Source organism: Erpetoichthys calabaricus, chromosome 8 (genome assembly GCF_900747795.2).
Source record: "Erpetoichthys calabaricus chromosome 8, fErpCal1.3, whole genome shotgun sequence".
Classification (NCBI taxonomy): Eukaryota; Metazoa; Chordata; class Cladistia; order Polypteriformes; family Polypteridae; genus Erpetoichthys; species Erpetoichthys calabaricus.
The window spans coordinates 155,201,379-155,228,965 of record NC_041401.2 but is presented as its reverse complement, the minus strand read 5'-3'; positions in this window follow the sequence as shown (position 1 = coordinate 155,228,965).

The following is a 27,587-nucleotide window of genomic DNA, read 5'->3' as shown; positions in this document are numbered from 1 at the left end:
GAAATTACTTGTTTGTTGAATGCCTCAGTTTCTTTGTAGCATATAGATAATAATACATTCCAGCATTTCTGAGGTATGCGGTTTATAAAATGGATAGAGGCATTAATTTTATTGGAAATAGCATTCGAAACATTTTCTCATGCATCATTAGTACTGTATTTGACTGAATTTCCTCTTTGACACATCTTTATGTTTGACCACCTCATCTTCCCAAAATAGTCTTTCCTCTCTCCAGTTTGGGTTTCTGTTGTGGGCAATATTCATTATATAAGATGTTTTCTAAGTTGAGATGGCATAGGACTGTGACACCCCATGTAGTAGCAGGGTTGACACCAGACTACACAGTGGGCATCTTGTAGTTCGAGACTGACCGGGATCAGACTTGAGAGAACTCAGACATGGAGACACAGACACAAATAGGTGGTAATTTCCAAAACAAAAGTGAGTTTTATTTAAAGGTACAAAAAAAAAAGGCAAAAATAATGTTCCAATCAAAAACAGTGAATTATATTTACAGTGAAGCTGTCAGTCCAAAAAATGAAAAATAAAGACAAAATGTATATACACAAAACTGTATTCTTCCTAAGAAAAAAAAAACCATACAGGAAGAAACTACAGCAGAGTACAGCGGAGTGGTGGCTCTGAGGCTAAGGATCTGTGCTGGTATCCAGAAGGTTGCCGGTTCAAATCCCCGTCACTGCCAAAAGAGATCCTACTCTGCTGGGCCCTTGAGTAAGACCCTTAACCTGTAATTGCTCCAGGGGTCCTGTACGATTGCTGACCCTGTGCTCTGAACCCAAGGGGTATGTGAAAACTAACAAATTCCTAATCTGAACAAATGATCACCCCGTTTGGACACAGATCTTCAATCCATTGTAGTCCTAGAATAATGGCTATAAACTCAGTTGTAAATACTGATAAGTAATCAGTCAATCTCTTTTTCATATATACAGGTACTTGTACTTCTGGGACACTAAACGCTGATGTTGTACCTCCTGTCTTGTTATCTTTGGATCCGTCAATAACATCCTTAATATTCCATAATAATTCTGATTAATAAATGTATTCACAATCACCTTTTCAGACACACCTTGACTAGATCATGTATACCAAAGTCCACTAATGTCACTGGAAACAGCAAGACAAGCCCTAGTGGCAGAAAGTGTCTCTTATACACGAAGAACAAATCTTCAGCCAATCCTGTGACAAGCTGCTCCCTTACACCAATCGCGACTGAGTCAGGTGCCTTCTGCAAAGGTGCTCCTCTCAGTCCTTGAAATGCATGAGGGCTAACGGCCTTGCGTGCACGAGCGCCAACTTGAGCGTATCCTGACGCGCTTCCCTCGGATGAGTTGAAACCCATTACAAAAGTAAGTTACTTTCTCTTGGGAATTTATTGTAGGACTACATCGTGTTGTAGCATACATCGGTGTAAGAATAGGAACGGAAAACTGTGAGAAAGGAATACAGAAACCAAGAAGAAATAAATACTTCTTGGTGCTCCTCTCAGTCCTTGAAATGCATGAGGGCTAACGGCCTTGCGTGCACGAGCGCCAACTTGAGCGTATCCTGACGCGCTTCCCTCGGATGAGTTGAAACCCATTACAAAAGTAAGTTACTTTCTCTTGGGAATTTATTGTAGGACTACATCGTGTTGTAGCATACATCGGTGTAAGAATAGGAACGGAAAACTGTGAGAAAGGAATACAGAAACCAAGAAGAAATAAATACTTCTTGAAAGAAGCAGTGTGCATGTAGAATTTCTGGCCAAGCAGGATTACATGTGAAAGTGATAAATAAATCAGGCTTTCCGAATTTACGTACTATGGCCATGGCATCCTGATAGTTTTATTGCATGTATGTTGGACTTCCTCGAAATGTGGATGGTAATATGATCATTTTACCTACACGTATGTTGTTATTTTCAGCGTTTGCTTGCTGAAGCCTGAAGTCTGAAGTCTGATAGTCCTTTGTATTGTTCCACGTGCAGATCTTGTTGATGTAATCTGAGATAGTTGTGACACGCACCCTCTGTTTTAACATACGCATCTACGACGTACTGTTGGAATAGTTTGATGCTGGAGTGCAAAGTACTAAATGTATTCCTCACTGCTAATCAGTACGTGTAAAACTGGCATCAAGTAAGCCTTATTCGCTTGGTGGGTCTTTTATCGGGAACATGTTGTAAATCTTTGTGCCAGCCAATGTCTCCGTAAGGGAATAAAAATGGGTAAACCATAGGATCGCAATTCATATTGAGCGTGGAAATCTGTTTACAGGAGTTGCCTCTGGGATAGATGCAAATGTCCCTTTCGGCAGGCGGTTTGCCATCTTCTCCGATGAAAATCGCTGCAACATCGGTGCGACATGTCGGGGCATTGTATCGTCGTAAATCCTGCCTAGGGCTTTCCTTGAAAACCATTTGTACAGATGCTGTTGAATTGGACTGAGCGATTTCATGCATGTGTTTGTATGATTTAGCGAAGGGGTTGATGATTCTGAGCATGGAATCTAGTTGGAGAAGTACATTTTCGCTGCATGCAGAGTTTGCTTTATTTTGTAAGCATACTTCAGTAGCTTGCGCTGTGTCAAAAACATTCAACTGTCCATATCCTGGAGAGGTAGAAGTGTTAGAGTATAGTGGAGAGATATGGTGATAAATTTGCCCGTGTATTTTAAAACAGTATGGTCCATGGCCAGGAGGTTGAGTTATCTGTGCACCCATGGAAGCAAACGCTAGAGAAGAGTTGTATTCTCGAATGTGTTCACTATAATTTTTAGCTTCTGATGTTTGCTGTGTAAGAAGCTGTTGTAAAGACACAGGTGGCTCCTGCAAAGGTGGTAAAGCTACTTTACCGTTGTGGCAGCACCTCGAGTACTTGTTGGATGTACAGTAATCCCTTGCTATATTGCGCTTTGACTTTCGCGGCTTCACTCTATCGCGGATTTTATATGTAAGCATATTTAAATATATATCGCAGATTTTTCGCTGGTTCGTGGGTTTCTGTGGACAATGGGTCTTTTAATTTCTGGTACATGCTTCCTCAGTTGGTTTGCCCAGTTGATTTCATACAAGGGACGCTATTGGCAGATGGCTGAGAAGCTACCCAATCAGAGCACGTATTACGTATTAAATAAAACTCCTCAAATATAGTTGTGAGTACGGGGGATGCTCGCACCCCTAGAGGATATGGCCGCTCCTCAAAAAACGCTGAAAGACTACCTTCACATTGCTCCTTTCCTTGCTGGGCTTACTTGTGGTTGCTTTGTTGCACGATATGCTTCCCGCACGGTGCTTCACATACTTAAAAGCTCAAACAGCACCTATTGATTTTTGATTGTTTGCTTTTCTCTCTCTCTCTCTCTTGCTCTGACATTCTCTGCTCCTGACGGAGGGGGTGTGAGCAGGGGGGCTGTTCGCACCCCTAGAGGATACAGATGCTCGTCTAAAAAATGCTGAAAGACTACCTTCACATTGCTCCCTTCCTTGCTGGGCTTCCTTGCAGCTGCTTTATCAAGCGATATGCTTCCCGCACAGTGCTTCGCATACTTAAAGCCCAAACAGCACATATCGGTTTTTGATTGTTTGCTTTTCTCTCTCTCTCTCTCTCTCTCTGACATTCTCTGCTCCTGACAAGCAGTCCTTTGAAGAGGAAGATATGTTTGCATTCTTTTAACTGTGAAACGGAACTGTCATCTCTGTCTTGTCATGAAGCACGTTTAAACTTTTGAAAAAGAGACAAATGTTTGTTTGCAGTGTTTGAATAAAGTTCCTGTCTCTTTACAACCTCCTGTGTTTCTGTGCAAATCTGTGACCCAAGCATGACAATATAAAAATAACCATATAAACATATGGTTTCTACTTCGCGGATTTTCACCTGTCGTGGGGGGGTTCTGGAACGCAACCCCTGCGATTGAGGAAGGATCACTGTATTATGCTCAGCAGGCCAGTATAGTGCATGACATGGAAGAGGACGAATAGGAATCGAGAAATGCCGTGTCGGCTGCGTGTGGGCGGGACCGGTTTTGGAAGCAGGACGAACCAGAAGAGAAATATATATAAGAGATCCTCTTCTCACACTAATGCATGCACTAATTAGACACTCTGCACCTTTCTCTTTGGTAACAGCAGGGGCTAAAGAGATGCTCGCCTTTATGATGGGGTACGTGCAGCGTACAATCTGTTGCATGATCCGCTGCATGAACCAGCTGAATCCAAAGTTAAAAATGATCACGAAACTGCACCCCGCCCTTCAACGATTTAATCAGGTAAGTGCTTTAACATTTTATTCCACAAAAATCGACTTTACCCCATTCTTAGAAATTTTCACCTTTAAAGTGGTGATGCCTGCGTAGGCGAATTACCACAAGGACTGACTTTATAGGCTTCTAAAGAAGTAATAAGGCTTATTTGACATTAGGACAATTCTGTACAGCTTACTGTTATTTCCTACCTTATTATATTTTCTTTCTTTTTCTTCCAATTTTAAATGGTACTATTTTTATCTTTGTGGTGAATCCTTAGCTTTAGTATTGGTAAAGTACAAAACACTGTCGTTATTTCCAAAGAAATCACAAAATCTGCTCCTTGCTGGAGTAAGTAATTCTTTATAACTGGGGTATCAGATTCTTATCCTAGTCAAATTCTTACAGCAAGTCCTCAGAGTAATTCTGAGACTCCTGATAAATACGGACACTGATCACTAACATTGTTTCCAACTAAGGGTTGCAATCTATTAAATCTATTTGCCATTTTTCCATTAAAGCGTTAGCAATTGATTATTTACATGGCATCTATAAATGTATGGTTATAAAGTGAACTGAGAGATATGACTTGATAATATACATATTTTTAAATATAACTTCTATTATATGCAGTACATATTTGTTAATGGATTTCTTCTTTCTGTACATAATGTAAACATGATTTAATATACTAAAACTATATGCAAATCCATTAAATTAAGTCATATTTTCTTTGCTTATCCCAGCAAAAGCAAAAAATGTACATACTGTAAATTTGTTTAATCAGATTTTGTTCAGTGAAATATGTCTCAGCTAAGTGAAGGTATTAAACACCAGGTTCAATTGGCACTTATTGCACTAGAGAACTTATGAAATAAAGTGAACTTTGGTCAGTGTAAAGGATAACATTGATCCTCTACCTCTGATTTGACTACCTGCTGCTTATTTAATTTGCAATTGTTGTAATATAAACTCTAAACTCTAAGTCACAATAGCTTAGTGTCCACATGACAAATCTTAAACCAGAATTATGGGGTTCATAAACTCAAGTGACTTCTTTGATTAAATATTATCACAATTGTATTCAGTGATAGAGGTTTAAACAGGGGAACAACAAATTGAAAATGCTTTAGCAAAATATAAATTCAGCCCCAAATCAGAAAAAGTTAGTTATGGAAAATGCAAATAAATAAAAAAGGTATGACTTAAATTTACCATGACTTCTGTTTCATTTCAGACTGTATGAACCCAAGATATTTCATGTTTTGTTTGGTCAAATTCATTTCATTTGTTAATATACATCTACTCCTGCATTACAGGGCTGCAACACATTTAGGGCTAGTAATGACGTAAAGAATCACTTATTTTTGCATTTTTCATACCATCCCAACCTTTTCTGATTTGGAGTTGTAGTTAGGAATATCAGAACTTTAACGATCAACAGGTTACAATGAAGTACTTTTGGCTTGTTTGATTATAGTAATAGCTGAGTTGCACCAGAACATCAGTCAGATACTTCTTAAGACTTAGGTTTTCCACTTCATCTGCACGACTCAGTAATTAATTTCAGAGTGCTACAACTCTTTTTGTGAAAAGAGTACTTTTCCAGTAGTTCAGCTGAAATAAACAGAATCCACAATGCCTAGGAAAGGTTGAATTTTTTTAAATGGAATTTGCAAATGATGCATCACTATCTTCTGCTGACTTTCTCTATGCAGAACAAATACAACTTTTATCCTGTACAGAACACTTCAAAGTATCTTCTGAAGACTTTATTTTCTGTTTTCCCAATGTAAAAATTGATAAGTGGCAAGCTACCAGTTACTTAAAGATAAATAAAGTTGCTTAAGGAAGGACCACCTACTTATAGTCTGTATATTTACAACAACAAATACAACCCTAGTAAAAGTAGACAAACAGATGTAGGCAGCTATAGTAGATAAAACTATCTGAGGTTATCTGAAATATCTTATGTCTAAATTAAAACCCATATAATACAATAGAAGAATTGATTGGTTCTGCTGTAAACCCATACGCAGCCACAATATTCTAGGCCTATTATTGCACAAATAATTTCAGCAGAAATAATTAAAGTAAAGCAAGGGAATTAAGGTTTAACCTCAATGACCAAGAATTGTGTGGAAAAAAAATGCTAAAGCTTTCTCCAGTCCTCAGGCAATAGAGAAACATACATACACCCTTATTAGACAAAATGTATGGTGTTGGAGTCATACCACAACTCAGATACTAGTCCCTTACTTTTTAATTACTGCTATCGACATAATTAAAATGTAGACAATGAGCAATCTATATTGATTTTTACCACACTAATGGAAGAGCTAAAATTTAATATAATGGATCTTAAACTGCTTCTGCTTAAATACCAATTTGTGTCAATTTGTTTCTATGTATTTGTGTATACACAGCAATGTATATTCAATAACTACAGTTTGAGAAAGTAATTCTCTGTCTTTTGAAAAATACAAAACAAAATCATAAAAATCACTCAAATATTTTACACATTTACAAATTGTTTAACAAAACTATACCAATATTTATTTAGTGCATACAGACTTGAAATCATCAAAAGTATTTAATAACATATTGCATCTGTACATTACATGTTATACACAGTGTATTAGTAAGTACCTAATAATAATAATAATTCTTTGCATTTCCATAAAGAAATAAATATTTAAGCCTTCTCGAAATGCTAAATTTATCCACATGCGGTGAGCTAAAGCTGTATAGAGGCTGCTTCTGGGAGACGTAATCCAGACATCTCAGGTTTGAGGGTGGCCATTGGCAGTAACCACAGTGCAAATCTGCAAACTGAAATTGTTTGTGTTGTGAGTCCATTGCAACACACTACTACAAGAAAATGCTTTATTTATCCATTACAAGAAACTATAACTGGAAAGAAATACACGCATATTTTATTTTCTTGCATCTCTAGAATTAACACTAGAATCCCTGAAGCCTACGAAAAAACTTGTAATCCCAGCCCACTTTAAATTCCTTCATACCTCTCCATCAGCGTCTTTTGTTTTGTAAATGTGTCGATCAGCATAAGCAGCAAGCAGCCCATCCTCCCTCACTGATGCAACTCAAGTCACAGAGAAAATTCTCACAGCTAAAGTTCTGTTTATCTGGTTGTGAGGTGTCTGGAAATTGTAGAAGGTAAGTAATATGTTGTCATCTGGAATACATACATTTCATGGGTGTTCCTTGTCTACAATGATCTGTGTAAATGTAGGATGAAATGTGAGGCAAGAATTATTGAACACATAACTAAAAAAGAAACGTTTTTCATATTTTAGTAATAGTTGACAAAATGTAGACATGAAGTGTATAATGTGTGAAGACTGAAGTCCAAATATCAAATAAACACTTTCACAAAAGGTACAAGTATAACAAAACAAGTGCGCTTTTATTCAAGAATAGACCGTAGAAAAAGAACTCGGGTTAGGATACAATTCTGACACGGCTGCTTGGGTAGTGCAGTGGAAAAAACTGCTGACTTGTAATCAAGACGTTCCCAGTTCGATCTATGATAGAATAAAAACATTCATTTGATTTGAGTTTGTAACAGCTGGTGTAAATTTATGGTACTTGTAAAAGCTTTTTTTTTTTTTTTTATTAATTCAGTTTTATTCTCTCAGTCACGTTCATGTTCACTCTCCCCCTGATCTGACACTGGTAGTTTTCAAATAAAGACATGCTATAACTGAGGTGAATTTGGATGAGGGTTCTACATTGGACAAAAGAGAACTGAAGCCCTCCCCTGCAAGAAACATCCACTCACACAGGAACAATGCAGCTGCACCAAGCATAAAGGCAAAAGATGGCATGCAGCAACAGGTTGGGCATCATCCTGCCAGTCAGCCTGCCCCACACGTGTCCTTCATGTCTACATTTTGTCAATTATTACTAAAATATGAAAACATTTCTTTTTTAGTTATGTGTTCAACAATTCCTGCCTCGCATTTCATCCTTGATTTACACAGATCATTGTAGATATGGAACACATATGAAATGTATACTGTATATTCCAAATGACGATATAACCAGATAAACAGACTTTAGCTCTGAGAATCTTCTCTGTGACTTGAGCTGCGCCGGTACGGGGTTGGGATGGGGTGAGTGGGGAATGAGATAGCAGGCTGCTTGTGCTTCTTCTTTTTCTTTCGGCTGCTCCCATTAGGGGTCGCCACAGCAGATCATCTTCTTCCATATCTTTCTGTCCTCTGCAACTTGTTCTGTTACACCCATCACCTGCATGTCCTTTCTCACCACACCCATAAACCTTCTCTTAGGCCTTCCTCTTTTTCTCTTGCCTGGCAGCTCTATCCTTAGCATCCTTATCCCAATATACTCAGTATCTCTCCACTGCACATGTCCAAACCAACGCAATCTCACCACTCTGACTTTGTCTCCCAACCGTCCAACTTGAGCTGACCCTCTAATATACTCATTTCTAATCCTATGCATCCTCATCACACCCTGTGCAAATCTTAGCATCTTTAACTCTGCTACCTCCAGCTCTGTCTCCTGCTTTCTGATCAGTGCCACCGTCTCCAACCCATATAACATAGCTGGTCTCACTACCGTCCTGTAGACCTTCCCTTTCACTCCTGCTGATATCCATCTGTCACAAATCACTCCTGACACTCTTCTCCACCCATTCCACCCTGTCTGCACTCTCTTTTTCTCTTCCACAATCTCCATTACTCTGTACTGTTGATCCCAAGTATTTAAACTCATCCATCTTCTCCAACTCTACTCCTTGCATCCGCACCATTCCACTGACCACCCTCTCATTTACACACATGTATTCTGTCTTGTTCCTACTGACCTTTATTCCTCTCTTCTCTAGAGCATATCTCCACCTCTCCAGGGTCTCCTCAACCTGCTCCCTACTATCGCTACAGGTCACAATGTCATCAGCAAATATCATAGTCCACGGGGACTCCTGTCTAATCTTGTCTGTCAACCTGTCCATCGCCATTGCAAATAAGAAAGGGCTCAGAGCCAATCCCTGATGTAATCCTTCCTCCACCTTGAATGCATCCGTCACTCTTACCGCAAACCTCACCACGGTCACACTTCCCTCGTGCATATCCTGTAAAACTCTTACATACTTCTCTGCCACTCCCGACTTCCTCATACAATACCATAGCTCCTCTCAAGGCACCCTGTCATATGCTTTCTGCAGGTCCACAAAGACACAATGCAACTCCTTCTGTCCTTCTCTATACTTCTCCAGAGCAAACCTTGCATCTGTGGTGCTCTTTCTTGGCATGAAACTATACTGCTGCTCACTAATCATCACCTCACTTCTTAACCTAGCTTTCACTACTCTTTCCCATAACTTCATACTGTGGCTCATCAATTTTATCCCCCCTGTAGTTACTACAGGTGGCGCAGTGGTAGTGCTGCTGCTTTGCAGTAAGGAGATTGTGGGTTCACTTCCTGGGTCCTCCCTGTGTGGAGAGCGCTTTGAGTAGTGAGAAAAGCGCTATATAAATGTAAAGAATTATTTATTATTATTACAGTCCTGCACATCTCCCTTATTCTTAAATATCGGCACTAGTACACTTCTTCTCCACTTCTCAGGCATCCTCTCACTTTCCAGGATTCCATTAAACATTCTAGTTAAAAACTCCATTGCCATCTCTCCTAAACACCTCCATGCTTCCACAGGTACGTCATCTGGACCAATGGCTTTTACATTCTTCATCCTCTTCATAGCTGTCCTTATTTTTTCCTTGCTAATCCATTGCACTTCCTGATTCATTCATCATCCAACCTCTTCTCTCTCTCGTTCTCTTCATTCATCAGCCTCTCAAAGTACTCTTTCGATCTGCTCAACACACTCTCTTTACTCATCTTTCCCAGCTCGATCCCTCTGTCTAGCCAATCAGTACGGGCCCTTTTCTCCCTCCTTAGTGTCCAACCTGTCATACAACTCATCATACGCCTTTTCTTTAGCCTTTGCCACTCTCTCTCTTCACTTTGCGCTTTATCTCCTTGTACTCTTGTCTACTTTCTGCATCTCTCTGACTATCCTACTTCTTTGTCATCTTCTTCCTCTGTATACTCTCCTGTACTTCCCCGTTCCACCACCAGGTTTTCTCTTCCTCCTTCCTCTGTCCAGATGTCACGCCAAGCACCCTTCTTGCTGTCACCCTTACTACATCTGCTGTAGTTTCCCAACTGTCTGGTAATTCTTCACTACCACCCAGTGTCTGTCTCACCTTCTCCCTAAACTCAACCTTGCAGTCTTCCTTTTTCAACTTCCACCATTTGATCCTTGGCTCTGCCCTCACTCTCTTCCTCTTCTTGATCTCCAATGTCATCCTACAGACCACCATCCTATGCTGCTTAACTACATTTTTTCGTGTCACGACTTCGGAGTCTTCAATCTCCTTCAGATTGACTCTTCTGCATAGGATGTAATCTACCTGCTCCACTCCTCCACTCTTGTACATAGCCCTATGTTCCTCCCTCTTCTTAAAATACGTGTTCACCACAGCCATTTCCATCCTTTTGGAAAAATCCACTATCCTCTGACCTTCTTCATTCCTCTCCTTGACACCATACCTACTCATCACCTCCTTGTCTCCTCTGTTCCCTTCACCAACATGTCCATTGAAATCTGCTTCAATCACTACTTTCTGTCCCTTGGGTACACTGTTCATCACTTCATCCAACTCACTCCAAAAATCTTCTTTTTCATCCATTGCATACCCAACTTGCGGTGCATATGCATTAACAATATTCATCATCACACCTCCAATTAAAAGGCTGCTTGTGCTGATTGACACATTTACAAAACAAAAGACTCTAATGGAGAGGTGCAAAGGAATTTAAGGTAGGCCGGGATTACGAGTTTTTTCGTAGGCTTCAGGGATTCTAGTGTTAATGGGAATGTTATTAAAACAATATTGTTTAGTGAGACACTTAGGTACATTTTGTTGTTGTCACATTGTGTATGTAATTGGAATTGTAAGGATCCTCTTGAGCCTTCACAAAATCAAATAAAGAGCAAGAAAGTAAAAATCCATAAAACATTATAGGATTAATGTTAAGAATGGGTAAATATAACCAGGAGAACAAAGTACACAAAAGGGCAAAATAACCTAATGCCTATGGTGCCTACCTATGCAAGTAATTGTCACTGACTACCATATGTGGCAGATGATCTACTTACCCACCAATTCTCTCAAAGCAATTACTGTTAAAATTCCTCCAAATAACACCTTCTCCACACCCTGGCATCTTCTTTCTATTACCATGTGAGCCTTTTGCCAAAAATTCACCTACTAATTCCAGACTCCTAAGGACATGTGGCTGGAAGGGGCTTTTAACACAAATCAACTAATCAACACAAGCTTAAACACACTGACCTACACTACCAAACTATCGTACACACCAACCTGTAAATGCTTTCTTTTTTTGCACAATATCCATTACTGGTTTACTTTTTGCACTAACTTCTTTACTTCCTAATTTTTTTTTGCTGCTAAACTAAGAATGTTTACTGTTTCTCCACTACCTCATCTCATCACCACAACACCATATTATTATGTTACGTTTGTGTTTTTTGTCGCACTGTCACTTGTTGCTTTTGTTTGCACATTGCACGTGCACTTTGTTGTCTGCTGTCTGGTTAAAAAAGTCTTCCTTAGATAGTTAGTTAGTTTTTGTTGATTTATGCTGTAATTCATGTTAGGTAATTCATGTTAGGCAATTTATGTTAGGTCAATCTGTCTTGTCTCTGCTAGCCAGCTAACTAGGCCTCTTAGTTAGCTAGTTTAGTTTTTTCTGTTAATTTATGTTGTAAATTTATGTTGCATGTAGCACCTTGGTCCTGGGGGAACGTTGTTTCGTTTCACTGTGTACTAACTGTATATGGTTGAAGTGACAATAAAGCCTACTTGAACTTGAACTTGAACTTAAGCCCCAGTCAGTAACTACTTTGGGTGCATCCCAGGAATCTCCTTTGGGGTATCAGGTTCATCATATTAGGATGGAAATGGAGCCTAACCTGTCCACACCAATATCTTAAAGGATCCCAATCACACTATCATCTAGCAATTTAGGTCACTTCTGGTATTTTAATGGCATTGCTCCAATATTTCTCAGTACCTACCTTAGGACACTGCAAGTCCATTGTTTTCATGAGGTAGTACACGCCTGATAACAATAGACAGGGTCTCTACTTACAGTTCTTTTACAGAAGCCTAATATGTTAAAAGTGTGTTTGAATGCCCATTATTCTTTGATGAAAATAACATTTATTGGAAAGAATGAGCATGCAAGGCATTCTTAGCAGCAATTCATTACATAACCTCTCTTGGCCACCAGCATATGCACTGCATTCCTTGTATCTATGGCACAATCTGGAATGGGCTCAGCCTACATGGTTAAATCCTATAGGTGTATGAATGACTTATTCACATTTCAAATAAAATTGAGTAATGAAGCAAATGTAAGTAAAAGCAGAATAAAAACCTTATTTAACCTATTGTGAAATGTGGTAATTTTAATATTCAAAACAACTTAAAATAGTGGCAATTATTTCTAATTAATAGTGTTGGTTTATAGACATAATAGCAAATGCTGAAGTACATATTACATAAAGACGAAATGGTGTTAAAGGAGGTCTGCAGTAAAAAAAAAAATCTAAGTTTGTGTTTTTTCTCAGTACAGAATGATTACTGCAAAAAATTAGATAAGGGAAAATGAAACCAGTAGCCATTGCAGATCTTAGAGTATGGATATTCCCATTACTGTTTTATATAATAATTTTTATCTAAATGACTAATATGTTACTATTATACATCCTGGTTGTATGATTACTAGGATAAGATCGTGCTACCCTGAGACCCTTCCCTGAATAAGCTGGTTACAAAAAATAAATGGATTTTGGATATCTAGTATTGTATGGCTTTTTCACGTTCACTTGCTTTTCTTTGAATTTTCTAGCCTCAGGATGCTTTAAAACATTAATTCATCACCAGAAAATATTTTGGAACACACATAATGTTCAATAACTTTGCAAAGTCTCAAATCTAGGGAAATTTATGCAACAACTAGCAAAATACCCGCGCTTTGCAGGTGGAGAAGTAGTGTGTTAAAGAGGTTATGTAAACATATATATACATATACATATATACATATATATATACATATCTACATATACACATATCTACATATACATATATACATATATATACATATACACATCCACATATATATATATATATATATATATATACACACACATATCAACATATATATACACATACATACACACACACATACACATATATACATATACACATACATACATAGTGCGTTGTAACACGGGCTGTGATTGTTACATGGGAGGGAGACGACAAATCACAGCTTCCCGCTTTCTAATCGGGCCTGTGATTGGTGCTTTGACAGATGCCCAGATCCCACAGTATCTCCCCTTAGGAGAGGCGTTAGGCAAGTGTAATTGAATAGTGGTGCTGCAAGTTTAGCTTTACACCTGTTTTTAAGGCTTATTGACTGAAAGGGGCTTTCATGAAAAAAGTTAGGGCTTTGCTACAGGATACGCCCTCCACAAGTTAAGGAAATAAAAATAAAGGTATATATTTCTGTTTTATTTAAACCTTTTAAGTTTGTATGCGGGCAGTATGGTGGCGCAGTGAAAGGTGCCAGTTAGGAGACCCAGGTTCGCTTCCCTGCGTGGAGTTTGAATGTTCTCCCCGTGTCTGTCTGGGTTTCCTCCGGGTACTCCGGTTTCCTCCCACAGTCCAAAGACATGCAGGTTAGGTGCATTGGCGATTCTAAATTGTCCATGGTGTGTGGGTGTGTGTGGGTGTGTGCGCCCTGCAGTGGGCTGGCACCTTGCCCAGGGTTTGTTTCCTGCCTTGTGCCCTGTGTTGGCAGGGATTGGCTTCTGTATTTAGGATATAGCGGGTTGGATAATGGATGGATGGACATTTGTATGCATAGCCCCATTTGCCCGTTTTCGTTTTTTTTCTTTCTTCAGTAATATTTCAGTAAACCCGGAGCTTGTCAGTTCAAATCCTGGTATTGACACCACTGTGTGACCCTGAGGAAGTCACTTCACCTGCCTGTGCTGCAAAAAACAAAAGTAATGTAACAAATTGTACCTCAGATGTTGCAAGTTGCTGGAATAAAGGCATAAGTCAAATAGATAAATATGCATTATACACATAGGAACTATTCATTTATTTTCAGTTAAGTCATCTGCAGCAAACCTTTATAAATGAGGGTTTCTCCTTTTTAGATAGTGCAAACTGTTTCTTCTTCATTGAGGTTTTCTCTTGGAGAGCTTTTTCATTTCATTGAAAATTAAAGCAGCAGCTGCCAAAATATGTAGCTTTCTTATTAATTGTTCAACATTGTGTAAAATAACTTTATAAAGTAACATAAAAGGTTTAAATACTGGTTATCCTTTTACACTAAAATATTACTAAAGAGATACAAAAAAAGTAAAATGCATATGTTGTTTTCTTTAAGGAGATTAAATATTACTGAAGAAAGAAAAAAAAAACTAAAACAGCCAAATGGGGCTATGCATACGAACTTAAAAGGTTTAAATAAAACAGAAATATATACCTTTATTTTTACTTCCTTAACTTGTGGAGGGTGTATCCTGTAGCAAAGCCCTAAGTTTCTTCGTGAAAGCCCGTTTCAGTCAATAAGTCTTAAAAACAGGTGTAAAGATATTGACAATAAGCTAAGCAAACCCACCAAGACATGGAATCGTTTAAATCAAGGCGCGAGTCGAAAAACACCATCCCATACTATTAGTTAACGATTAACACATTTCTATATGTATTGTAAGCATACAATACAACTGATAATATGTTGCGCTTATTTATCTGGTGTACCAACATTTTTGCGCGTTTAACGGCTGAAATCTAACGTGGTTTGTGCCCTTCAGAACGAAAACAGTTTGCATTTACCTTTTTAATAAAAGGCAAGCTTTTAAGCCTGAGAAATCACCCCGTAAATGCACACGTTTAATTGCATGTGTTAATATGTTGTCGCAAGTAGCCAGGATTATTACCTGGCCGGGAGGCCAGAAAGGACTGGAAGGTGGCAAGAATAGCTTCCGGGCCATGAGGGCACAACCACCATGGAGCAGGAGAGGACCACGGGAAAGGAGAATGAACTGTCAGACTTGTTGGGACCCGTGGCCACCGCCTGGGGGCACTTTACACCTCGTGGGACCCGGATGTTGTTACTTCCGCCATACTCTGCAAGATGGCGGAGGAATCTGCCAGGAAAGTCCGGAGTGTTTCCGGGGCAAAGGGCAGCACTTCCGCCACACCAGGAAGTGCTGCCGGATGGACGTCATTAGCCACCTGGAGCACATCCGGGTGGGAATAAAAGGGGCAGCCTCCTTATAGTCATTGAGCCAGAGTCGGGAGTGGGAGAAGGACAAAGCTCCCTGGAGGAGGATAGAGGCGGCCAAGGACTGAGACAGAGTTAAATTGTGGTGATTACTGCTGAGTGCATTGTGTGTTGTGGTGGATTTGTGTTTATTTAATGGAAAATAAACGTGCGTGTTTTATAAAGATGTGGTCTCCGACTGGTGGTGTCCGGGCAACTATCACAATGGCGCCCAAACAGGGACCTCCCACTTGCTATCAAGAGGGGGACCCCTTAAATAAATTTTTTGTGAACTGCCCGGTACCCCAGTCAGCTACGAACACGCCCGGTATGGCGCCGGTCCACACACGCACTGCGGGCGTTCCGCGAATCGCCCTGAGGCTGCCAGAGACTCTCCAGTGTGCTGCTTTCCACCCAAGGGGGTTGAGAGGGGCCAGCCAAGGCAGAGGAGAAGGGGATTCCCCAGCGTCCGTCGTCGCCGGAGGGACTGCAGAAGGCACCAGCACTGAATTGTCAGGAGGAGCGTACCTGGAACCGTGTCAGTGGCTGGAGGGTGCCTGTCTTGTCCGCGAAGCCGGGATGGCGTCGCTAGAGGAAGGGGAGGATCTACTGCGTCTCAAGAAGCCGAGGCAGAATGGCTGCAAGGAGTCTCACAGATCCCTTGGGAGAAGAGAGCAGATGGCTGAAGACCGGAAGTCCCGCCCCGTGACAGGCGAGAGATTGGACGGCATGTGCCGTGTGCCCGTCGGTAATTGGCTGAAGACGGGGCAGGCGAATGTCCATCTCGAGCAAGGGGAGGGTCCGGTGGAACCCGGAAGAAAGCATGGAGAAGAAGAGCTGGTGAGTAGGAATGATTTACAATTAAATCCTCCACTGGATGAGACTGTATTTTTACCTACAGATCCAAAAGAATCGGAGACGTGGCTTCGATTAGCGCAGGGGATCGTGCAGGTGGAAAACGACCTCCGTGTATTTAAAGAAAAGCTGGAGAGGAAGGCGGTCACGTCACAAAAGACCGAACGTCACAGGGCGGAGGGACGCGACGCTGGAAACTTTGGCTGGAGGTTTGTGACAGTAAAGGTAAGCAAAACCGTTACCGGAGAAAAAAAGGGAGGTGCGAGCGAATTCGTTCCTGGATCGCGTGGTTACATGGACTTAGTAGCTGTATCTCCGACAGAGGGAGAAAAAAGAAGGGCTGATAGCTGGGAAGGGGTGGAGCCAGGACGCTGGCTGACTAGTGCCCAGGGTCCTAGTGCTCTACTGTCAAAGCCAGCATCACGCTCGCGTCTGTTTGCGGTGAGAAAAAGAAGGGCTGATCGCTGGGAAGCAGGGGAGCCAGGACACCGGCTAACTAGTGCCCAGGGTCCTAGTGCTCTACCGCCAGAGCCAGCATCACGCTCGTGTAAGTTTGTAGAGGCACAGGCGGCAAGGGGTCTTTTCCTCTTCCATAGGAAGACCCAGGCGTCAGAAAGCCCCAGAGGAATAGGGAGAATTGGAGGAGAAAAGCCGGTTCTTCCTACAGTGTGAGTAATAAGTTTGTGAGCGCACGTAAGGGGACAAACGGTCCTCTACAGGAGCTGTGGGGTGCTCCTCAGTCAGCAAGAGCGGTTTCCCTAAGTACCCGGAGGACGGGGAGTGGAAAAAAATGGAGCGGGTGCCAAGGTTTTGGCGACCAGAGTGCTGGTCACAGGGGAGAGCGTTGGCCCTATCCCAGAGTACAGAAAGCCAAACAGTGGCGTCAGGGCAACGTCTCCGCCCCGGTGTCTGTTTTGTTTTATGCAGGGCCAAGCCAGGAAAAACAAAGATTGCCCGCTTCGTTGTACACTTGCGGGACAGGCCGCTTCGAAGGACTGTTCTTCACTGGAAAGGGGGCACTGTTTCAGGTAGCCAGGATTATTACCTGGCCGGGATGCCAGAAAGGACCGGAAGGTGGCAAGAATAGCTTCCGGGCCATGAGGGTACAACCGCCATGGAGCAGGAGAGGACCACGGGAAAGGAGAATGAACTGTCAGACTTGTTGGGACCCGTGGCCACCGCCTGGGGGCGCTTTACACCTCGTGGGACCCGGATGTTGTTACTTCCGCCACACTCTGCAAGATGGCAGAGGAATCTGCCAGGAAAGTCCAGAGTGTTTCTGGAGCAAAGGGCAGCACTTCCGCCACACCAGGAAGTGCTGCCGGATGGACGTCATTAGCCACCTGGAGCACATCCGGGCGGGAATAAAAAGGGCAGCCTCCTTATAGTCATTGAGCCAGAGTCGGGAGTGGGAGAAGGACAAAGCTCCCTGGAGGAGGATAGAGGCGGCCAAGGTCTGAGACAGAGTTAAATTGTGGTGATTATTGCTGAGTGCATTGTGTGTTGTGGTGGATTTGTGTTTATTTAATGGAAAATAAACGTGCATGTTTTATAAAGATGTGGTCTCCGACTGGTGGTGTCCAGGCAACTATCACAATGTATGCTTACACAGTATTAAAAGACACTCAACAATTAACGTCATTTACCTTCGTTCCCACGTTTGATAAAAGGCGAGCTTTTAAGCCTGAGAAATCACCCCGTAAATGCACACGTTTAATTGCACATGTGTTAATATGTATGCTTACACAGTATTAAAAGACACTCAACAATTAACGTCATTTACCTTTGTTCCAGCGTTTGAGTCGTGCTGTAAATCTCTTCCTTGTTTTCAGTTCACGTGACTACGTAGGAGGCGTGATGACGCGATACGTGACTCCGCCTCCTCCATTAGAGTATATGGACAAAAAAGAGGTTCCAGTTATGACCATTACATGTAGAATTTCGAAATGAAACCTGCCTAACTTTTGTAAGTAAGCTGTAAGGAATGAGCCTGCCAAATTTCAGCCTTCCACCTACACGGGAAGTTGGAGAATTAGTGATGAGTGAGTGAGTGAGCCAGTCAGTCAGTCAGTCAGTGAGGGCTTTGCCTTTTATTAGTATAGATCAGTGAACGATTATTTCCTTCCTTTTTCTAGCGATGAGTCTTCAGCTATTGGGAACCTGGGCAGTTGAAGATAAACAGCCACATGAAAAACAACAGTACATACTAATATATATTCATATTTATATGTATCTTGTGGAGGTGGTAAACAAGGAAAAGATAGATAGATAGATATAGATAGATAGATACTTTATTAATCCCAATGGGAAATTCACATTCTCCAGCAGCAGCATACTGATACAATAAATAATATTAAATTAAAGAATGATAATAATGCAGGTGAAAAACAGACAATAACTTTGTATAATGTTAAATGTTAACGTTTAACCCCCCCCCCCCCCGGGTGGAATTGAAGAGTCGCATAGTTTGGGGGAGGAACGATCTCCTCAGTCTGTCAGTGGAGCAGGACAGTGACAGCAGTCTGTCGCTGAAGCTGCTCCTCTGTCTGGAGATGATACTATTTAGTGGATGCAGTGGATTCTCCATAATTGATAGGAGCCTGTTGAGTGCCCTTCGCTCTGCCACAGATGTTAAACTGTTCAGCTCCATGCCAACAATAGAGCCTGCCTTCCTCACCAGTTTGTCCAGGCGTGAGGCGTCTTTCCTCTTAATGCTGCCTCCCCAGCACATCACCGCGTAGAAGAGGGCGCTCGCCACAACCGTCTGATAGAACATCTGCAGCATCTAATTGCAGATGTTGAAGGACACCAGCCTTCTAAGAAAGTATAGTCGGCTCTGTCCTTTCTTGCACAGCGCATCAGTATTGGCAGTCCAGTCTAATTTATCATCCAGCTGCACTCCCAGATATTTATAGGTCTGCACCATCTGCACACAGTCACCTTTGATGATCACGGGGTCTATGAGGGGTCTGGGCCTCCTAAAATCCACCACCAGCTCCTTGGTTTTGCTGGTGTTCAGTTGTAGGTGGTTTGAGTCGCACCATTTAACTAAGTCATTGATTAGGTCCCTATACTCATCCTCCAGCCCATTCCTGAAGCAGCCCACGATAGCAGTGTCATCAGCGAACTTTTGCACGTGGCAAGACTCCGAGTTGTATTGGAAGTCCGATGTATATAGGCTGAACAGGACCGGAGAAAGTACAGTCCCTTGTGAAGGAGAACTGAATAAAATTTGTGGTGCTAACTGGGCCCCTGTATACTGCAATTGTCCAAAAACCTGAATAAAAATTGGTGTATAGTGGTGTAGCAGAAATAGGTATAGTAGGTAGGTTTTAAGTCTCAAAGACTTTTCTAAATATCACCTCTTTCAAACAAGTCAGCATCTTTACAGTTGTGCATGCAGGATGAAGTTCTGTCAACTGAGATGCCATCCTCCAGGACCCTCAGATTTATACCAACCTTACCAGAAGGGGCGTGGCGTACTTGAGTGGGGGTGTAACTGTGTTGCTGTGCATGGGCGGTTTCTCTGAGCTAGGGATGAGAAAAGAAATTATACAGTTTGCTTTAGTGCCTCCTCTTGTCCCAGCGGGTTATTGCATACCTTGTCAGAGGTTGGAAGAGTGGTACTCAGATGCCCATGTATGACACTCCACCACCCTTGGTTCAGCCCCACTGGCACAGTGAGATCGTGGATCGAAGAGAGGGTGTTGGCATTGAGGTGGTGTGTCCCTTGTTGATGCTGGACAGTGAACTTGCAGGGCTGGAGACTCAGGATCCACCTGGTAATACAGGGGTTGGATGTGTGATGGGAGGTCAACCACTGGAGTGGGGGCATGGTCCATCAACAAAGTGAACTCCCACCCAAGCAGGTTATAATGAAGGCAATGTCACCGCCCACTTGATTGCCCAACAGATTCTCACTGAGATACATGATTGGGTGTTTAGTTCCAATTGCGACCTGGCTCAGTACAGTGCCGAGGCCGGTGTCTGAGGTGTTGGTCTGGAGAAGAAAAGGTAAAAAGATATCAGGGAAAAGAAATATATGGGCTAAAATAAGAGCTACTGTCAAGTCACAGAATGTGGCTTCTGCTTCGGATCCCCATGACACTGTGTTGGGCATACTCTTCTTCGTGAGATTTGTTAAAAGCACCGGCCTCTCTGAGAAGCTAGGTACAAATCTCCGATAATATCCTACTAAACCTAGCAAGGATTGGACCTGTATATTGGTGTGAGGCTTGGGTTAGTTGCAATTGACAGCAACTTTGGCCCTCTGTGGCTTGACCTGTCCACCTCGGCATGTTTTGCCTCCAGGAGCCAGTATAGATGTTCTGTTACTACTGTACACTGTTACTACTCCGGCTCAGTCACAGTGTCATAGACAATCAGCACCTTGCACCCCAGATGGGGATCAACCACTCTGCACCTTGGCTATGATCTACTGAAAAAACCCACCCTGGATCCTGAAGTTCTCTCCAATTATAGGCCCATCTCCAATCTTCCATTTCTCTCTAAAGTTCTGGAAAAAATTGTTGCAGCACAACTTCATGATCACCTCAAACTGAATAATCTGTTTGAAAAGTTTCAGTCTGGTTTCCGCCCTGGCCATAGCACCGAAACAGCCCTGGTCAGGGTCACCAATGACCTTCTGATAACAGCAGATACTGGTTCCCCTTCTTTACTCATCCTACTTGACCTGACAGCTGCTTTCGACACAATAGACCACAACATCCTCCTTCACCGCCTGCAGTACACCATTGGACTCTCGGAAATGTTCACAATTGGTTCACATCTTACCCGACCGGCAGAACTGAGCATGTTGCCCTGGGCAGCGCAAAATCTCACACCCACAACGTCACCTGTGGTGTCCCACAGGGCTCTGTGCTAGGCCCCATCCTTTTCACCATCTACATGCTCCCTCTTGGAAATGTCATTAGCAGACATGGTTTATCTTTCCATTGCTATGCTGATGACACTCAGCTTTACCTCAGGACTACCCCCACCTCCTCTACTGCTCCTCTACCAATATCCACATTGACTACCTGCCTGGAGGAGATAGAGGCGTGGATGAGGCTCAACTTTCTTCAGCTGAACAGATCCAAAACAGAAGCCATCTTAGTTGGCACATCACACCATCTCCGCTCTTCTACCATCACCAGTGTCACTTTCTCTGGCCAAAACATCCCCCTTTCCACATCTGTCACCAATTTGGGTGTTAAAATGGACCCTCAACTCACCTTTGACACCCACATCAAACACCTCTGTAAGTCTTCTTTCTACCACCTCAAGAACATCGCTAAACTCCGCCCAACACTTACCCTGGCAGATGCAGAGAAGCTCATCCATGCCTTTGTCACCTCCAGGCTGGATTACTATAATGCGCTCCTCATCGGGATTCCTGGCAAGAGTATCCAGAGACTCCAGTATATCCAGAATAGCGCTGCCAGGATCCTGATGAGGGTGCGAAAGCATGACCATATCACCCCAATCCTGAAAACCCTTCAGTGGCTCCCTGTCCCACTCAGAATAGAGTACAAGGTTGTTCTCCTCGCCCATTTATAGACATGCCCCCCTTTACTTACAGGAACTCCTTACCCCTCATACCTCCTCACACACCCTCTGCTCTGTACACACTAACACATTCCAAGTCCCTAGAACCAAGCTTCGCAGTATGGGTGATAGGGCTTTTTCATCTGTGGCGCCGAGGCTGTGGAACGCCCTCCCTGACTACCTGAGAGCCCCACAGTCGACTGATGCTTTTAAACGAAATCTAAAAACTCATCTTTTAAGAAAGACATTTTGTTAAAGTATTTATAGATTTTCTTGTTGTATTACTTTATTTTTACTTTGTAGCACTTTGAGATTGCTAAAATATCAAGTGCAATATAAATAAAATGTATTATTACTGTATTATTATTATTATTATTATGATGGTGGCTAGTTCCTGCCTCCGTCAGGGGCTGAGGTTTTCTCCATAATTAACCTGTCCCCATATAAGTCATGCCAGACTTGAGGAGGTTCACATGTTAAATATACTCTGAGGGATGCCATATTAAATAATCCACCAGCTCCTTTTTCTCCTTGAGCAGCAGACCTGGAGCTTGGAGTAGGATGTAGGGTCTGAAACCATTACTCGATTCCCCAGGGCAGAACTCTTTCAGGCATGTGCTTCAGTTGTACAGGTGGGTCTGACAATGCTGAGCAGCCATTAAATGACCATGAACCAAGGGGAGAAATTTTGAAAAGCAGTCATGCAAAGCCGCAAGAATGTTGCTGGGAAGGGGAGATGGTCACTGTTTCCTCCTTTCAGCCTTACCTATCAGATCCAACAACCCCTTTGGATATCTTCCGTACAAGAGTTCAAAGTGGGAAAATCATGTTGATGCTTGGGGCACCTTACTGAAAGCAAAAAGGACCACAGACAGGAGCGGATCCCAATCTCTCCCATCAGTACATACCACCATCCTCAATCCCTGTTTCATTGTTTGATTAAAATACTCCACTAGACCATCAGCCTGGGAATGGTACACAGACATTGTGAGGTGGGTAACATGCAGCACATTGGCAACCTACTTAAAGGTCTGCAAATTAAAGGGTGTCCCCTGGTCCATTAGGAAGTCCTTGGGGATGCTTACACGCACTAAGACTCTTGCAAGTTCCTGGGCAGTAGTTTTGGAATTAGCCACTCAGAAATGAGAATGGTAGCAAGTACTCCGATTAGCGGATTGTCTTAAATAAGTCACAAACCAATCCCTATGATGTACCTTAAATTATCATTAACATGAGTAAATGCAAGATGATGCTTACTGATTTCAGACCATGCTATCTTAATCATGTTTTGCTAATTAAATCAAATGTTTCTGTGGAAGAAAACAAGCCACAATATTGTAATTTAACAAAATGAGGTCTTTAATATCATTGATGCTGATCTAGAACTTTACGTTCTGAATCCCATCAAAGCAGTTTGCACTTTTATAGTTTAAACATCCCCACCCCACTCTTGTCATTTCATCAATCAGTGTCAACCTGCTTACTTCATATTAACAAGAGTTAGGTCATGTCTGGTGACCCTTAGTTAGCAAACATTTATCAGTTTTATTGCTTACAGAGATCATTAATTGTCTTATCAGTAACTGCCTGTACTCTTAGTTATTCCTTTCACAAGAGCAAAACATTGCCTTCGCATAACTGTCTGCCTGTGGATCATATTTTATAAGTACTGTATATTATACTTAATAAGTACCTATAAAGATACAGATATGGCCATCACTTAAAGAAAATGACCAGTATGAAACAAACATATAAGGGACCCAGTTCATTACTTATTGCTAAACAACCACACGTTTTCCTAGTGATAGAATTTAAAGTTAACAGAGGAAAATACAAAACCCTGAAGAGACGCATACAAATTGAGCATATTTTCTTCCACATTTCCTAATTTAGTACAATGATGCTGGATATACCAACATTAGCAATACCTTATGAAAAGTAAATAAAATTTTACAGATGACATAGGAGGCATCATTTAAGAAAAAGTCATGTTTGAGTAAAGCTCTATTGAAATACTGGAATGCATATTGAATTACATAAGGACAATATCTATCTTTTAATAACAAATGCATTCGATATGTACTACATGTTTCATTCTATGGCAAGTGTAATGTGACACCTTTAAAATGTATTGTGCCATTACATTGGGGATTATGTGACACTTGAATATATAAGTACCACAAATGCATTTGTATGTTGGCATTTTGCTTCACTACATCGAAGTGTTCATCAAACATTGAAGAACGCATATAGATCCTGTAGGCTCTACAAAGCAGCTTGCTGTCACATATAGATAGTAAACAGAGACTCATGAAGTCACATTTCGACTTGATCAGACTAGATTAAACACGTTAATTTCTAAGGACATGCTAAAAGGATGCGTCAAATGAATAGTGGGAACACGTGGCAGCCATGTTACATATGTATACGCGTTCTTAGTGGAGAGTATAAACCGGCCCTTAGTGTTATACTGTTCTCAGATCCGGCACGATTATAATATGCGCTGCCCTCTTTGAGAGGCAGCAAAACAAAATAAATAAATAAATAATCCGGGGCGCAAGTGACCAGCACTACTTTTCTACTACACTACTTCAAATTATGGAGACACACCAGCAAGAGCAGGATCAAGTTAAAATGATTATTGATAGACAATACACATTATCACCGGGACAACAACAACAGAAAACCTTATATGCATAATATCGCGCTGCAGCGCTCCCCCTCCCCGCACAAATCACAACACAAACTCTAGAAAACATACATTACTAATAAGGATTTTAGCAGATGGAAACACAAAAAAAAGAAACAATGAATTTATAGTTTTTTAAGTCTTATCTGTACAGTAGCGTTGAGCTCCGTCTATCGTGGGGAATGAGGTGCTGACCATATGTCTTATTCCGGGAAATGTATTATTGATTAACTGTTCCTAGTGCTGGCCCGTCAAGTCCTCTCCCGTATGCCTTACTCCCGAAAGAAAAAATAATTTGGCTTGCAATGAACCTGGGTTCACCTGACGATATCCAAGAGTGTTAATCCTTTCCCTTGTGCCTTTTCCTGTTATGGCTTCCTCCTCCTCTCTCCTCACTCCTCTTCTTTTTTCCCCACCACCTATTTACATACGGATAGCTCCTCCCCGTACAGTCTCTTGGCCCTCCAAGCCAGGAGCTCCCCTCCCTCTGTATCAAGGGCTGGCCCTGCACATAAATGCGTACCACTAAAACAGGTATGGGAAAAGGTACAAACTTACAGGTACATACACATATTCCGGTCGACCATTACAGTGTGTCATTGTAATGTTGTGCATCATTGTTCATAATGGGACTCTTTTTTGTTTTAACTCCCTCCTTTGATACTACCTCAAGGGGGTCCAGAATTCATACCATAACTGAGCCTGCCCTTTTTAGTAGCTCATTGACTTGGTGGGCCTCTCCTGAAGTGATATTACCAGCCTAACACACCACAGCGTAGAAAATCTCACTGGGTATCATCAAGTTCCAGAAGATGTGAAAGATGTCACTATCCCTATTAAAGGAACACAGTCTTCTAAGGAAAAAAAGAACCTGCACTGCCCTTTATTATATTACATGAGACCTGTCCAACATGTCATTGATGTGAACACTCAAATAGTTGTAGGACTGCTCCACCTCTACATCCACATGTGATGGTGCGTGTCCTGCTCCATGCTCCCTCTTCCCATTTGGGAGCATCTCGAACCCGACACCATCCATAATGTAACTGGATGAACTGGCAGTGCTTTTATTAAACACAAAAACCAAACAGAGTCCAAAAAGAACCTGCAGTATTTCCAATAAATAATCTATAAAAGGGTAAAAATCCAAGTATTTAAAACAATGCTAAAATGAGACTAAAAACTAGCAACACTTATTGGGGCAAGTGAGCCAAGCACAACTCCTTCCATGTCTCCCCAGCTCACTGTTTGCTCACTCAGCTGGTGGAGACTTCAGCAGCCACAGTCCACTCACTGCTGACCCCAGTCTTGGCTGCCTCTGTCAGCGTCTGCCAGACCACTCTGAGTCAGTTTTCCTCTCACCCCCATTCTCACACATGCAGTTGTGGAGAGGACATTGCTGATGACATTGTGATCTGTAGTGATAGTAGGGAGCAGGTTGAGGAGACCCTGGAGAAGTGGAGATATGCTCTAGAGATCAGAGGAATGAAGGTCAAGTCAATAGGAACAAGACAGAATACATGTGTGTAAATGAAAGGGAGGTCAGTGGAATGGTGAGGATGCAAGAAGTAGAGTTGGCGAAGATGGATGAGTTTAAATACTTGGGATCAACAGTACAGAGTAATGGGGATTGTGGAAGAGGTAAAAAAGAGAGTGCAGACAGGGTGGAATGGGTGGAGAAGAGTGTCAGGAGTGATTTGTGACAGACGGATATCAGCAAGAATGAAAGGGAAGGTCTACAGGATGGTAGTGAGACCAGCTATGTTATATGGGTTAGAGACAGTGACACTGACCAGAAAGCAGGAGACAGAGCTGGAGGTAGCAGGATTTGAAGATGCTAAGATTTGCATTGGGTATGACGAGGATGGACAGGATTAGAAATGAGTACATCAGAGGGTCAGCTCAAGTTGGACGGTTGGGAGACAAAGTCAGAGAGGCAAGATTGCGTTGGTTTGGACATGTGCAGAGGAGAGATGTTGAGTATATTGGGAGAAGGATGCTAAGGATAGAGCTGCCAGTGAAGAGAAAAAAAGGAAGGCCTAAGAGAAGGTTTATGGATGTGGTGAGAGAGGACATGCAAGTGATGGGTGTAACAGAACAAGATACAGAGGACAGAAAGATATAGAAGAAGATGATCTGCCGTGGCAACCTGTAACGGGAGCAGCCGAAAGAAGAAGAAGTGAAAGTCAATAGCCACTTCCTTGGCTTTGCTGAATTTGAGTTGCAGGCAATTCTTTCTGCACCAAGAAGCAAAGTTCTCCTTCTGAATCCTATACTTTGTCTCGTCTCCCAATACACCCCATAAGTGCAGGATCACCTGAGAATATCTGGAAATGACATAACCTGGTGTTATATTCATAGTTGGAAGTGTACAGAGAGAAGAAAAAAGTAGACAAGACTATTCCTTGTGGTGCTCGAGTGCTCCTCACTATCATGTAAGAAACAGTCTTTGAATCTCACAAAGAGATAGATTAGTATAGAGAGAGATATAGATCAGTAGATATACTGATTTCACTACAACTGACTGATTTGTCAGTACATATATTGGTTTCACTACACCTTAATCAGTTTACTGGCAAATTATTAGTTTCAGCACAGCTCACAAGGTTTGATTGCATATATTTTTAGTTTAACCAGAGCTCTGAAGGATTACTATTTGAGGTTTATTATGTTAATATAATGTCCGTTTCCTGCTGTTAGTGGGAAAAAAAGTTAAATTGTTTTATATACTGTAAGAGCGAATCTTAGAAAGCTAATGTTTAATGTTAAATTCATGTAGTGTTTGTTTACTTTCTGTAGAATGCCAGATTCTCATAGTTACTAGGATATG